This window comes from Leucopleurus acutus, assembly GCF_964270905.1.
Source record: "Leucopleurus acutus genome assembly, chromosome: 5".
Classification (NCBI taxonomy): Eukaryota; Metazoa; Chordata; class Mammalia; order Artiodactyla; family Delphinidae; genus Leucopleurus; species Leucopleurus acutus.
This window is the reverse complement of record NC_139147.1, coordinates 98677899-98693699: the sequence shown is the minus strand read 5'-3', so window position 1 is coordinate 98693699 and position 15801 is coordinate 98677899. Positions and strand designations below refer to the sequence as shown.

General features: G+C 38.9%; 2 protein-coding genes across 2 annotated transcripts in view; one reads left to right on the top strand and one right to left on the bottom strand.

Moving 5' to 3' along the window:
* Nucleotides 1–10023, bottom strand: part of PDCD10 (programmed cell death 10) — a 39916-nt gene extending 29893 nt beyond the window's left edge. The window contains exon 1 of the mRNA XM_082839897.1: nucleotides 9926–10023. The gene's annotated coding sequence lies outside the window, so the exon portion shown is untranslated. The remainder of the gene's footprint in view (nucleotides 1–9925) is intronic.
* An 803-nt stretch (nucleotides 10024–10826) lies between these two features.
* SERPINI1 (serpin family I member 1) overlaps nucleotides 10827–15801 on the top strand; it is a 68213-nt gene continuing 63238 nt past the window's right edge. Inside the window, exon 1 of the mRNA XM_082839727.1 lies at nucleotides 10827–10937. The gene's annotated coding sequence lies outside the window, so the exon portion shown is untranslated. The remainder of the gene's footprint in view (nucleotides 10938–15801) is intronic.

Here is a 15801-nt window from a genome sequence, read left to right as displayed (position 1 = left end):
AACAGCACTGTCATTAGTGAGGTAAGTGACAAGCATAGTGACTGTAGAACCAGACTCGATTGGAATCAATCCTGGATCTACTACTTACTAGTTCTGTGACCTGGGGCAAGTTATCTAACTTCTCTGTGCTACAGTTTTCTCATCTATGAAATGAGAATAACAATAGTATCTGTCTCTTAAGGTTGTAAAGATTAAACAAGTTATTACAGATAAAGTGTTTAGAACAGTACATGGAACACAGTAATTATTTAATATTAGCTATTATGATTAAGTACATTTTAATCTAGTATGACAAGATCTCTTTCTAGAGGTCAGGTCCTCTGTACAATCAACCATCTAGCCAGGGGAGTCAAGGACTCTTGAAAACCCAATAAATGGGGGAAGATAAGTGATTGTAAACCTTAGAACAGCAGAACTGTTTTGTTTTTCAAATAAATTCTTTTATTAAATCCTAAATGTGAGATAAAACACACTCAACTGTGCATTTATTCAATACATGTATTAAGTAATAACTATGGTTTACCAGCCCTTCCTCTCACAGGAGCCCTTAAACACCTCTCTCCACAATTTGAGTATCACTGCTCTAGGGACAATCACAACACAAGCATTATGAACAAAGCATCTTAAGAACAAAGGTGAGTGGTCCGAATAGTAAGGATAAGGACTGGCAAAAGATATCCGGACCCAGATTTTTTCCATAATTCAGATAGTTCCAGATCTCAATTTCTCACCAGTAAATTTATCTGTACTGTTGTCACATGCTCATGCATTTAAGAAACCTAAATGTTAAGACCCTAAAATTGGGGCTTCCTTGGTGGCGCAGTGGTTGAGAGTCCACCTGCCAATGCAGGGGACACGGGTTCGTGCCCCGATCTGGGAAGATCCCACATGCCGCGGAGCGGCTGGGCCCGTGAGCCATGGCCGCTGGGCCTGCACGTCCGGAGCCAGTGCTCTGCAATGGGAGAGGCCACAACAGTGAAAGGCCTGCGTACTGCAAAAAAAAAAAAAAGACCCTAAAATTTTAAAGTGATAACAACCATTAGTATACATTACTATATATTATCTAGTCCAATCTCCAAATTTCACAATTTAGAAATAAAAGTCCCCAGAAATTCACATTAAGAAACTAGTCACAGATATTTTAAACAAATATGCAATTGAGTTACTATAACCTATTGTACAGGACATCTTAGTCTGCCAAACTGATCTACTTCTAGGCTCACCTGCCCTGCTCTTTGTGTCCTCCACTGGTCCTGCAGCTGAGAGCCAAGACCCCCAGACTCCACGCAGAGTGTTTGGAGATGGAAGCCAGTGGGAATGTGGCTCTGATTCAAGGTCGCCCTAGGGTACTCAGCAGCACAAGTTTGTGGATCTTCCATTTGCTGCTGCTGAGACCTCTGACTCACTCACTTTAAAAGTTACCTGCATCATGTCAGTGTAAGAACTTCCAAATTTGGGGGAGTAGCTTCTTAATACAGAAATCATAAAATGGACAAGTAATTAGGTTTTTCTACAGATGGACAGTACAGAGCAGTAGGTAAGTGCTTAGATTTGAAACAAAGGTCTAAGTTTGAATTTTGCTCAGGTGGGTGATATCATTTGTTATTTAATCTCTTTCTAAACTCAATGAGAAATTACTGGAAATAACGATTGAGGTACTCACCTCACAGAATTAAGAGTACAAAATGCATGTACTCATTACACTGTCTGACACACAATAAACATTCAATTCATATTATTAGTTATTAATGTTTTATCCAAGATTCTATGAACCTGACATGGCATCAGGAATGGAACTAGGGTGAGGCAAACCAGATGCCTAGAGCACAAAATTAAGGTCTCACCTGCCTGACAGAGAGTGAGCGCCTTCTTAAATTTTGTACCCTAGACCCTCCCTGCCTACCCTAGTCCTGTCCCTGCACAGCACACACAAGGATAGCCTAATACTGATATAACAATGTCATAAAGGCCACTTACATAGCATTTTTTTTTTTTGCGGTACGCGGGCCTCTCACTGTTGTGGCCTCTCCCGTTGCGGAGCACAGGCTCCGGACGCACAGTCTCAGCGGCCATGGCTCACGGGCCCAGCTGCTCCGCGGCATGTGGGATCTTCCCGGACAGGGGCACGAACCCGTGTCCCCTGCATCGGCAGGCGGACTCTCAACCACTGCACCACCAGGGAAGCCCCACATAGCATATTTTTAAAACCTTTTCTCCCCCACTTGCCAAAATGGAGGCATATATAAATTACTTGGGCCACCCAAAAAAGTTACATATATCATCCAAATCAAATTACATAGTTTAGGAATCCTTAAAAGAATGTGATCATCAAATGCAAGCCTGTGTTAAAATTACCTTTTATTCTCTTAATGTACATAGAGCAATTTAATAAAGAAAGCCGTGGCCCAGAAGTAGGCTCAGTAGCAGAGTGAAATCAAGATGTGATCAAAGATTTTCTCAAGATAAGCCATAAAGGGGGATAATCTATATAGGAAAACCAAAAGATAATAGAATTAAAAGGCTTGCTACCTCTGAATTAGCTGATGGGAAATGGGAACAACAAAAATAGCAACAACTGGCTTCTAAGATATTTCTGCACAACAGGTTCAGGAAAAAGGATACATGTCTCTTTGGTTATGACAATCCTCAATTTTTTTTCCTATTCGAATGCCTAAATTTTTGTTAAATTCTGGTCTGAACAAAATTTAAATGAAAACATTTGTTGGAAGGCAGGAAACAAATCTGTTCCCTTGAATGTGTTCACTTATGCCCATAAAGTTCTTAATCTAGTGGTTCATGAATTAAATAATGCCTAACTGAACAGTCATTTAGCATTTAATTGAGGTACATCTTTTCATTTTCCCTTTTATTAGTATTTGTGATGTTTTAATTTCTCAAATATAATGCTAAAGCTTTCCTTTAAAACCCCTTAGAAATTCAATTAAACTCAAGCTCTCATACTGTCCCTATGTTCTCTATGCTTGGAAGTACAATGTAAGGAGACTGTACCACATGGGTCAGGCTTACCTGCTCTGTAACACTTATAATCTTATATACCTACTATCTTACTTAATGACTCCTTACTGCTTAAGGTTCTCTATAGTATGCAATGTATATTTTCTTATCTTACCTTATCAAATTTCTTTGCACCACAACACTGCCACAAAGCACTTAAACGTTGATAAAATTATTAGCCTCAGATGATAAATGGACTCTGACTCATTTGTTTACCAGTAGATGCTAATAAGGACAAGATTCTATCATGATGATGAACTTTAACCTCACCTTTAGCTCCCAACTGATCTCAAATAAAAATTCTATTAGTCACAAGAAGAAATAAGGGAGATAGAATGGTCTCTGCTTAAACCATACATACAATTCCACCTGACCTTCACTTGCAAAACTGTAATTCATTCTTCAAGGAAGCACACCAAAATTAAGGTAGGACCTCAGAAATCTCTCAAGTTTTGAAAATACTGCCAAAATGCCAATTTGATTACCGACGAAGGCATCCACAAGTATCTACTTCTGAATAAAAGACCATATTCAAAATGCTTTGTAATTAAATTAGAAAGCCTTGCAACAATGTGAACTGGTATAGGGAGCAATTGAAATCTGGAGGCCATGTCTGATTCATTTACCATTCCCAAATGCCTTTGGTTGCAGCAACCTAATGAAGTCTAAGAAGGCAGCAGATGTGTAACATCTTAGGATTTTGTCCTTCCTGAACTCCAAACTCCACTGGAGTTCCAGTTCATCCTGAAGACAGGATGGTTGAATAAAGCAGGAAGGCATGTTTCAGTGCCAGGGACCAGAAGGTAACTTAGAGAAACTATCATTTTCCCCCCTCCTATCAGCTCTGACCCAAAATTATCAAATGAATTGATGCATGTTCAAGTACTTAATATATCAGAATGGCTAAATGTCCATATGACGGTCTTTCCATCCCCTATTATCCACCAAATTATAAACACTGTAGAGAAGTTTTATTCTGTTCTCTATTTTCTAGTACCTAGCTCAGTACTCTATATAGTCAGTCTACATCAGCAACAGTGTTAGAGATGTGATGATGAAAAGCCAGATATAGTCCATGCCCTTGAGGGTGTGCAGTCTTGCAGGGAAGAGAGACAGTAAAGAAATACATGTTAAGCTGCCACTTCACATAACTCCAGGGAGCATACCTGTGTCATACTATATATACACTTTTCTATGCAAATTCAATGAACATGCTGAACAATTTTTTTTGAAGAAAACAACAAAAAAGAGAACTATTGAAATAGGTAGGTGATCATAATTCCATTCCACGCATATAAGCCCCAGAATGAAAGAGATAAAGACATGGATCTGCTGCCCCCCCAATCAGACTGAGAGCCATAGTTGTCCCTCATGATGAGCAGCTCACCACACTGTGATTCCACATAATCACACTGTGATTATGTATTATAACGTACATATTTCTTTTCCAACATGATCTCTGAATAACAAGTTAAATACCTGATCCAGCACTCAAAGGAAAAGTAATCCTATTCCAATGCTAGAGGAAAAATGTGTTGACGCTCTGTTAGTTTCCAATGTGGTAACTTCCTAAGTGTTTTTTTTTAGAGTAAGCTTGAAGATAAGTAATTTTTGCCTGCCACACCGACCTTAGCATCTAAGATACAACTTTTCTGTAACTGCAACTCTAACTGCCCTCCAATGGCGCTCAATCACTAACATCATTTTACTGCCATGATTAAAAATATGGTGTCTTAACTCGGCCAGCATGGATTCAAATCCTAATTCCAAGCAATAAGTGGTTGTGTGACCTCAGGGAGGTTACTTAGCCTCCCTGTACTTTAGTTTTCTCATTTACCTTGGGGATAATAGTGCCTCTACATCACAGGGTTGGTACAAAGAAGATTTAAGGCAATTTTATACATAATATATATTCAATAAATATTTGATAAATGAATGAACCAAAGTATCATTATTATGCAATCTAACTTACTTCTGGTAAACTTATTTCCAAAGGACTGGCCTAAGTAAACAGTAGCGACTACCACTTAATAAGCTCTACTGCTGTTACCCAATAATTCATAAGCTTGCTGATAAAAAATCCTCTTTTCTTTCTTTCTTTTTTTTTAATAGCAACACCTGATTCTAGGCAACTGCATAGTGAGACTGAATATTTCACTTTTTGGGTGGTTAAAAAAAAAAAAAGATTATACATACCAAAAATGTAAGGGTGACCTTGAAAAATAAAACTAATATTACATCCAAGATGCAATTAATTGTATAGCTAAAATGAGAAAACTGACTTCTTCATCTTCATACAGACGAAAATGGACCACCAAACTATACTGTTTACCTTTCTGCCAATAAATTATTTCTAACTGCTACAATAAAGATGCTTTCACTTTTTACATTGTGTGTGTGTGTGTGTGTGTGTGTATGTGCACGCGCAGATTGCTAAAACATAAATCTCTAAGACTGCAACTTTCTATAACATTTCAAATGCAATAATACACACCATCGATGACACTACTTAACATCTAAATCACTTCTGCAGTTTATATTATGGAAAAAAATTGTTTATCATGGAATTAGCTTAAAATTCTTGGCATACATTACCAATCATATCAACCTTAATAACCCAACAAGATATAAGAAGCAGTACTTCAGTTTTATCTTTCACATATTAGTATGCTAGGTCAATATCAATTTTTTATCCAAGATTCAAACAACATAGCGACTTACTTTTTAAAAATTAAATTTAGGACTTATCAAAGACTTACATTTAAAAATAAAAACTGGGAGCATTACCAAGTTTTAAAGCCAAATATCAGCAATCACTTTTCGACAATATCTTGTGTAAGAGTAAATGGGTAAATTCATGAAGGCAGGCAAAGCTATAGCAACACAGAGCTGTTGAATTTATTCTATGCCATTATTACAGTATTGTGAAAGATCAGAGAATTTGTTTTCAGGACCAAAACCTGACACAATTTTTTCCTGAATTTAGTCTGCATGTTTTGAAAATAATATTTTTACTCTCATAAATATCTAGGTTAAAGCAAATAAGATATTACCATAAGACTCACTCAAATATGAAAACTTTCAAGAAGCACAAACTATAAGCTCCTCTGAAATAAGTACTACTCAATTTTACAGTCACCTTGCCTAAGGCAGGTGATACTAAAGGTAAAAACTCAAAGGAAGATACTGTGGTTAAAAAATGAAACAAAACAACAAAGAAAAAAGGAAAATGCATGAATTTTGTTGAGGACAGAATGAGATACCATTAGGGAAGAACAGAATCCACTGAAAGTTAGTTTCTTCCACATCTGTATTCTGTTATAATGAATGTTGCTTGCAAAAGCAGGATAGTGACAAGGTGTCCAAAATGCTGTTATACAGAAATTTTGCTGTAATAGAAAATGATTCCTTTGCCATGTCCATATAGAAAACTACCCTGATTTTACAGACCTCTAAGGAAGAACAAACATCTTTCTACAATTTATATTAAACTTCTGAAAATAACTCCTTTTTATTCAAAGGTAGGGAACATGTCTCCTTTATTAATTTCTGTATTTCTGCCCCTAGTAGAGTGCTGGAGGCACTGTGCATGAATGCACTTACATTTGTTCATAAATTCAGCAAATAATTACTGAGTAGTTAACTTTGTGTCAGACACTACTGTATAAGTAGTGAGGTAAGGCACATGACAAATGAGGGCCCTGCTCAGGTAGCTTACAATCTAGTGAGCGAGACAGACATTTACCAAATAAACACAGAAATAATTAAGTTCCTCTTGTGATGATGCTACAAAGAATTACAGAGTATGGTGAAGATATAGTGGGAACTTACTGTAGTTTGGGGAAGGAGGGGTCAATGGTCAGAGAAGGTTCCCCTGAGAAATAACATTTAAACTGAGACTTGAAAATTAACTAGGAGTGGGCCAGACTTGGGAAGGGGAGGGGAAGCAGCCAGGCAGGAGGACGTAACACGTACAAAGGTCAGGAAAGAGCTTTTGTAGGTAGTAATTGAAAAGCACGGTAAATGAGAAAGGCTGGGGTTAAGGATGGAGAGCTAGATAGGAGACAAGAGAAACTGTGAGCATTAAACTGAGTAAGAGGGTAACAGTATTTGAATATTTAAATCATTTTAAGTCTTTTTCTCATGTAAAATAAATAATCTAAGGGAACTGAGTCTTTATTCCACAATATTAAATATCTATAGTCAGAAGACCTGGATTATGCCTTGGTCCCACCAGTTACTAGCTCCGTGATCTTGCACTTAACCAATCTGAACTTCTTTATTCTCTTTGTAAACAGGTACTCAATTATTTTACCTACTGGGAAACAGAATGATAACACAACAGTCCTGTTCTTACAGATCTTACATCCTTAAAGAAAAAAAAATCATGTATATGGGACACAACCTAAGCCCTATAAGAGATGAGGTCCAAAAGTTCACACAAGGCTCCTGCAAAACCCAAAATGACAATAAATGTGGACACTGGCGAACTGCAAACTACTATAAAAATACAAGTGTACACATCATTCTGTGAGCCCTAAGTTATTCAGTGTGCAGAGCTCCAAAATGACCACAGTACTCCAGCATGTGACTGAAAGATGATAAATACAACAGAAACATTATCCCGCCATTCCGTTACTCACCATTCGCCATTGGTGAAATATCAATACTATAATGAAGCTCAGAGATGAAGAGCAGTTGGTGTAGAATCGAACCAAGGACAAAAACTAACACTCACTAGACAAGTGCATTATATTAATTTTACTAATTTCCAAATTTTCCTGGCTTTTGGTTCAAAAGTCATTCCACAACCTCCTAACTGCATGTCAAAAATAAGAACTCATTTCTCACTTCCTCCAACAAAAAGCAAATGCCTACATGGCCATATAGAAAATACTTTCACATTCTTGCTTTACCATAACTGACTCATATTCAGTTTATGGTCTATTTAAACTACCGCACCCTTCTAACACAGCACTGAGCCAGTTACCTCCACATAATTTTCCATTTGTTCAGTCTTCCTTCCTTGTCTACTGCATTACTTACTTATGGTACTAATTATTTTTTATTTTACTTCATTCTATAGCATCATACCTCTCTTTCATTTTAAAAGTCATATTAATTTCCAGATCATCTGAGTTTCAATAAAAGAGGAATGTAAGAGTATTTCTGATCCTATAAAGTGTTTTTGCATTCAAAAGTTAAACACATTGTGGATAATTTTAATAATTTCAGAGTACATTCAAAATACTGCATATTTAAATGGTCAACTTATACAACAGTAAATCATGACTGATTACCTGCTATCAGTAGATACCCGATTTTTAGCTATAAACTTACCAGGAAGAGATCTTAATGTCAATGAACATACTCCTAAAATTCTATTAAAGAACTGTCTAATAATAATATATGTGAACTGTAATTATAATTGGTCACAACAATGGGTAAGACTGGAACAAGCACACTGCTTTCTGCTCAATATAAAACACAAATGTCCATTTTTCCATTCTTTAATATAAAATAAGGATGAGTTAAAACTCATAGATGATGCTAAGAAAAATAGAATATACAAGAGCCTGTTGTTATTAATTACACACACACACAACACACACACGAGCCAAGAAAATGAGGGGAAGTAAATAAAAATCAACAAAAATGTGATGCTACCTCCAAGAAATGCAACGTATCTTCTTTTCTAGTAATGAGCACAACTAGAAATAAACTCTTTCTTGCTGCTGCATTATTTGAAAAAGTGTAAAATAAGTTTCGTGAAAGAATCCTAATCCCATTGTTCTCAGCTGAAAGTAAAAGAACAGAGTAAAGACTAAGGTAGAAAGGGAAAGGAATATCTTTCACCAGTAAGGATGAGCTGTATTGTTACCTGACTTTCTCCTGTCCCATCAACTACCCTTTAAAATGGTAGCACAGTCCATCATTTAATATACCTCTAATAAAAGGAAAAAATAGGTAAGTTGAAACTGATTCTTCTTATTTTTCCAACAGGTTAGAGTGCGTGCTTTTCTTTTGCTGAGGAATTTCTCTCCAGCTCAAAAAAACTCTTCACCTCACAGATGGCTTCTTAGAAATACCTAAAATTCATTACTTTGCAACTTCCTCCACCCTCTTCAAAAAAAAAACAAACTCCCTACTCCTTTCTGGTGCGGCAGCTCCGATGCAGAAGCTGGATTACAACTAGATTAGATTCAGACGATCTGTCCCTACGTGTGTGACCTTGGGCACGTCATTTATCCCCTCAGTTTCCTCATTAGCATCCAACTGTGAATGCTCTTTGAAAACAGTAAACAGTAAATACATCTTAGGAATTACATCTTTATAGCGTTAAGCTTTTCTACTTAGGGTAAAATTACCTCCTTAGAGGGACCACGTCATGAAACTGGTACTGAATCCGTAGGTCTCTGTCAACATTTGACTCTTCTACAGTTCTCCTCTTCCCTCAAAGGGCATAACCCGAGTCATCTCAAAAGCAGACTCCAAGCGCCCCTTCCTTCCTCCACTCCTTCCCTCTCCTATTTCTAAAGCAGGGGGAAAACAGCAGCCTCATCTCCCCGCCCCAAGCCACACCTTCAGAGGACCCCACCCCAGGCACATCCGCCCTCTCCCTCCTCCGGGGGCACCAGAGGCCAACCTCGCCCTTCCCCTCCCGCCCCCACCTAGAGGAGACTTCCTGGAGGCGTTCAGGCCCGAGCAGGGCAGGCGGCATTTACAAACCCGCTTTACGCCACTCGCGTAGGGTAACCTCGCTTACGCCCATAGGGCCCCGTTCCCAGCCCCGTCCGCTCCGCCTGCCAGAACCAAGCCCGAGTGCCTCAGCCACGACCCCCGTGTGACCCCAGAGCTCTTCTGCTCCGCGCGGGACTACGGTGACTGGGACAGAACAGCCACACCTTACCGGCAACAGAGGCAGTGACTTCACTTGCCACCTTTGGAGCCCTCTTCAACTCCCAGATCAATTCACTCCGGCGACGCCGGAAGGACCCGAGAGGAACCAGGCGTTGTCCGGAATCCTGCCCTGCCGGAGTCGCGCAGGGGCCTATGGGGACTCGTAGTCCCACTCGCCGGTGCTGTCGGCAATTCCTGCACATGCAAGACTACAATTCCCGTCAAGCCATGCGGTGGAGCCTTAGGCGATGGGTGGGGACACTTTTAGCCAATAGTAGGAGAGTTCCCTGTCTGTGCGGGAGGAGGTGAGAAAAAGAGAGAGAGTGCACGGAAAGAAGAGGAAGGGAGGGGTCAGCTCTCACCTGCGCCAATCAGGATGCAGGGTCGGCCCGGCAGGCGACTCACCCATTGTGGGGGCGGGCTAGCGGAGCCGAGGAAGGAAGCGGGGCGGGGGGAGAACTCCAAGTGGGGAACGTGGGGCGGTCGAGCTGCTCGGGCGGAGAGGAAGCCGCGGGAATAATAGGCAGGATGGAGGGAGGGCGCGGTGTGAGGATTCACCCTGGCTGGAGGAGCAGTTTCCCCGAAAGCGGCCAAGCACCAGGCACACCGAGCGGCGAGACCTGCGGCTCAGGCAGGGATAGGTTGAGCCTGGGCTCCTCGCGGAGGTGCCCGGACGGGGCGGGAGGCTGCTGTAGGTGTCAGGCCACTGAGTGAAGGGAGAGGGGTCCCCGGGGAAGGGAAGCGGCAGAGCAGCTGCAGAAGTGCGGGGAGCGCGAAGGTACCAGGGAAGCAGATTCCCGCCGCCTTCAGCCAGGGCAACAGCCGGAACAGCAGGGGGAGGAGCAACAGCTGCCGAATTCGCCAACTAGAGGAGGGGGAGGCGGAGCTTAGGTCCCTGTAGCAGCAGAAGGCGCAGCCTGGACTGTAGTTTCCCGGGAGAGAGGAGAGCAGGAACAGGAGAGGAGCGCAGTCCTCGGATCCTCTGCTCCAGCATCCCGCCAGGGGCTGCAGGTGTGTGGGAGGTAAGCGTGGGTGCCTCTATGGGCGTCTCCTCTGCCCGGGAGAAAGCGTCTTCCAATAGGAATTTTATCAAGGCACAGCCAAAAAGAGTCTCTGACTCGGGTTAGGGAACTGGTGCAAACCCTTTTAGGTGAAAGATGTACGTTTTTGGAGTTTGCGGGGGGATAAAAAGCAAAAGGTGGCTTGACTCAGGGTATAAAGGGCGTGGTTAGTGTTTTTGGTTTGAGTTGTACCATTAAAACTATTCTGGGAAATTTTAATATTGAGGAAACTGCTAATTGAGGACAAGGTGGATGATATTTGGATAGGTGCGTAGCTGGTAAAAAACAAAAATTTTGTCACTGATAGAGAATTACTTCAGAACTGTTTCACTAGGAAAATAACTTAGCATTCTTCTTTACTATCTATCCTTCACGTTGTTTTATCAGATTGCCCTGCTACCGACCTGTTTTCCAGGGTGGTTATACTGCAGGTTCCTAGAATTGAAAGAGATGTCTATTAAAGAAGGAAATACAGTCAGGAATAATCACGATGACTGAACCTATCAGAAGTATAACTTTTGCCAGCAATAATGTAAAAATGTTTTTTAATGGAGACACTTCGCTTTCCTTCCAGTGGCTTTAAACTATCGGAACAAAGACTAGGACTCAGCCTACAGTGGGAACGTATGGTGTACTTCACAGCTGCTCCTTATTCTCTCATTTGTGTCTAGTAATATTTGTACATTTTAAAAAACAAAAGTACAAGAAAAGCTGTGCAAGGATCTTTTCTGTTTAGACAGTGTATGCTAAATGATTTCCCTTAGTATGTGTTATGAAGGGCTCAGGCTTAACACATGTAATAGTGTCATAAAATAATAGTTTATTCTTAGTATTAAACCACGTGTGATTTCTTTGAGTGTAATTAAACACCAATAGGTGAAAATTACGCTTTAATACTAAGATGAAAGTCACATCTACCTTTGTGTAACTATGACAAAATTACAGCCTTTTTTTAGAAAAAAAACTGTAAAAAGCTATTTGCCTAGTTCATTTTCTTTTTCTTTTTGTCACAGAGGTTCTCCAGATTACATGGCTTTTAATCATAGTAGCATATTGCAGCACATTTTGCTCTGAAATGCTTTCCTTGTGACAGTTGTATATTTCAGAGTCTGCCTGAATACTTTAATCTGGGTTTTTTTTTTTTTTTGAACTAGGGTCAATAAAATGGAGTAATTACCTTCTATTCTTGTTTGTTTTGTTTTGTTTTCATGGTTTGCTGATTTACTCATGATTTGGGGATTTTATTTCTGTGATACAAAATTCCTTTTTGAAAAGAAATGGCTGGAAAGAATTCTCTTCATAGCTTCAAGTTCAATCCTACTGAGTGCTACTACTGATAAGCCTAAGTGACTTATCAATGTATATACTCCAACACTCCCTCCCATACTCTCACCCACTAGAGGAATATATAGGGGGACAGATCTTAGAAAAACAGCTGCTTTTCGATTGTCCTCAAGTAGATCAGGTAAGTATTAGAAACAGCAAAGAGCTTAGAAGAAAGAAAAAGCAACAGTAGCCACTAAATTTAGCAGCCATGGTAAGGATGGGATTTTATCTTTGCTACATCACAGGAGAGTCTGTTAATCCACATAGCTGATATGACCCTGTGAAAATGATTTTAGGGGGAAAAATGGGTACTTGGGTATAGTTAGTTAGGCTTGGAAAAGACTGTGTTTGCCCTTGTTATTTCTGATTAAATAGATCATCCTGAATCAGAGTCTCAGATTCTCTCTCAGGCTCTGCTACTGATTCATTTTGTGAAATTGAATACTTGCTGTCACTGGGTCGTTTCCCCCATGTAATAATTAATAATAATACTGGCAATGAAGTTTTTTCAGGGCCTTTATCAGAAGATCTTTTTGAAAGGGTTTGATTGGGAATCAGTTAATAATCAAGTAAGTGAGATAGAAAATAAATACCAAAACAGTCGAAATTCAGATGTACTTTGAATCCCAACTATTTATAGGTCTTCTGCTTTGAAGTATCAAAAAGGATAGAATCTCATTAGGAATGAATGAGTCTGTGGTATTAAAGTACTGGATTTTTCACCTGTTTCCAAGATATGGATCTTTTTTATTGTGTCAGTGAAAGAGATTGGCTTCCTATAACATTTGAGAGTAAGAAAACCATGTTTTTATAAGGAAGAAAATCATTGGCAGTGTGTGGCACTTAAGTATTTGTTACCTTGAACTCTTGACACATTTTAAATTGGTGTTCACATTAAATCGCAGATAATCTGAAGACTTCTTGTACATTACTGGTGTTGAAAATGTTCATCATATGACAGTTTACAATTTTATGTGAAGTACTACCTAGGTTAAAAGCATATTATTCTGTGCTTGATTTTTACTCTCTGTGTATGGCTATCAGAGTATGCATGTGATGAGAAAGAAGAAAACCAACGGAGTGCAGAATGTCTCTCAAGTGGAAGATGCTCATGAAATTAGTGTTCTTTAGCTGAAAGACTTGGTTAATTTCAAATTACAATATACTTTGGATTTTTTTTAAATTTATAATTCTAACTCTAAGCCTATTGAGTAAAAATAATTGAGTGGTATGGGTTTCTCTTTCTAACAGGAGGATTCACTGATGCATGCAGTACAAAAAAGCAAGACGTAAAGGTTCAAGATCAAATGGTTTTTGGGGGGTGGCAGTGGGGGAGAGGTGGAGTACAAGGGGGCATAGATATGAAGAAACCTGTTTGAGACACATACCCTTAGCAAGAGATTTGACCTTTTTTTTTTTGTTGAATGCCTGTAAGTGATTTCATGACCTGTTTTCCCAGTTATTAATTTCTAGAGGCTTATACCCATAGTGGGAGACAGTACTTACCTACATTGTCATTTTAACTGGAGTCAGACTGACATTAATTCATTAGGTTTTGAATAATTATGGGTTACTGAAGCAAAGTGAAAAGGATCCTGCATGTATACATTCACTTCTAAGTGAAACTTAATATTATTTGGATATAATATTAAAAGTAAAAACTGAGGTTTTCCCCCTTAATAGCAAAGGTACTTGAACCAGACACTAAAGATGAGCAGGACCCTCCCCTCACAGCCCCTGCTGCCTTTTAAAGTCATCTCCTAAGGTTAAACAGGCTTTGGGGAGCAAGATTGTTATACAAAGGTAAAGATTTGTTTCTGTCTTATTTTCAGTCTTATGTCTAATGTTTTCAGAATTTAGTCCTTAAAGTCTGGATCAGTGTGTTTTAAGTTAACAATTATTAGTTCCTAGACACTATGCTTCTTTCCTATCTCCTATTTGTTCTCAGCACCTTATATAATGCTCAGTAGAAAGAACTTGCCCTATAACCTTACTGAATTAGAAGTGGGGACCAATACTTCTTTAATGTACGCATTGATACATCTTGCACTTTGACAAACGAGAGTCAGTTGCCCTCACAGAATAAGTACTATACATTAGGCCTTCTGAGAATGACCTTGTGCTGGTTAACCTTTGCAAAAGTGTTACTTGAGCCCAATTTGATTCAGACTATGTGGACTGCAAAGACTTACCTACAACTTCATGTGCCAACATTTCTAAATTCTTCCAGAGATAGGCAGTTATAGGTAAGGAAAAGGGTTCTCCCACCAGTGATACTCAAGGTCTGCATTCTACAGCCAAGGAAGCCTGTGGCTCACCACTGTTTACTTCCAGTAAGATACCTTTGTAGAAGCTTATCTAGGAAAAGCATACTTTATTCTATAAAAATTGAATTCGCTCTTCCATTTTTCTAATTGTTCTTTTAAAAAAAAAAAGAGCCAGACTCATTGTATTTAAGCACATGTGGAATTTGGCATTTATTCCAGAAACAAATTAATCTGATTAATGTTAGAATTAAGAATTCAAATGTGATTTTTCTTTTATTATTATAAGACCTGGAGAATTCTAGTTAATTGTAAATAGTTCTTTAGTAGTAAATTTAATAATAGCAGATATTTAACTATCATTTGTTTGCTTTTTAATATGCCTTTACTAGCATGCGATAGATACACTTTGGCTTAGAACTGATGTTTGATTAATCTTCCTTCTTCGTGGTTCGCTGGCGTTACTCTAAATGCTTAGCATAGTGCCTTGTATAGAGTTAGGTGAGTTCCTGTCTTCTTCACCAGATGCTTAGTATCTTCAGAATTAAGACTGAGTTTCATTTATCTTGGTATTTACTTTGAGAGCCTTACACATAATAGTTTAACAGTAACAGTTACAGTTGACAACCTGTAAAGAAGCATCATTTTACATTTTTCACAAGTACACCTAGAAAACTGAATTTTTTTAAACATGTCTTTTAGCACTAAATTCAGCCCTCTGCCCACAACAGTTGCTTATATTGAGCTAAATATAAATATCACTGTATTTTGTTGGATTTCTGAATGGAGTAAACATTGCTATTAACTACAACCTTGCATGTGTGTATACTTTAAATGTAAATTTATTAATTCAATGCCATTTGAAATTTGTGTGGTCTCTCCTTGTCTCTAGAACTTTGCTGACTTAAAGATGTACTTTTAAGTAACATTCTGTGCTATGTGTATATACACACACTTTATGACTTTTTTTCTTGACACATAGAGACTTAGAGAAAAGTATATAAACGTAACATGAGGCTTTATCTTAACTAAAACTTAACTGCTCTTGAATGTTCTGTTTTCAGTGAAATGGTTACAATGGGAGACCTTATTCAGGCTTATTAAATCTAAATTATTCAGGTATTTGTCATCTTTGAGCCAGCATGGGGAAGAGATGAGTTCTGAGATTTGGCATTGACAGTACTCAGTGCTGACCTTCCATACAGCATAGCTGATGAAGTGTGCATGGGACCTCC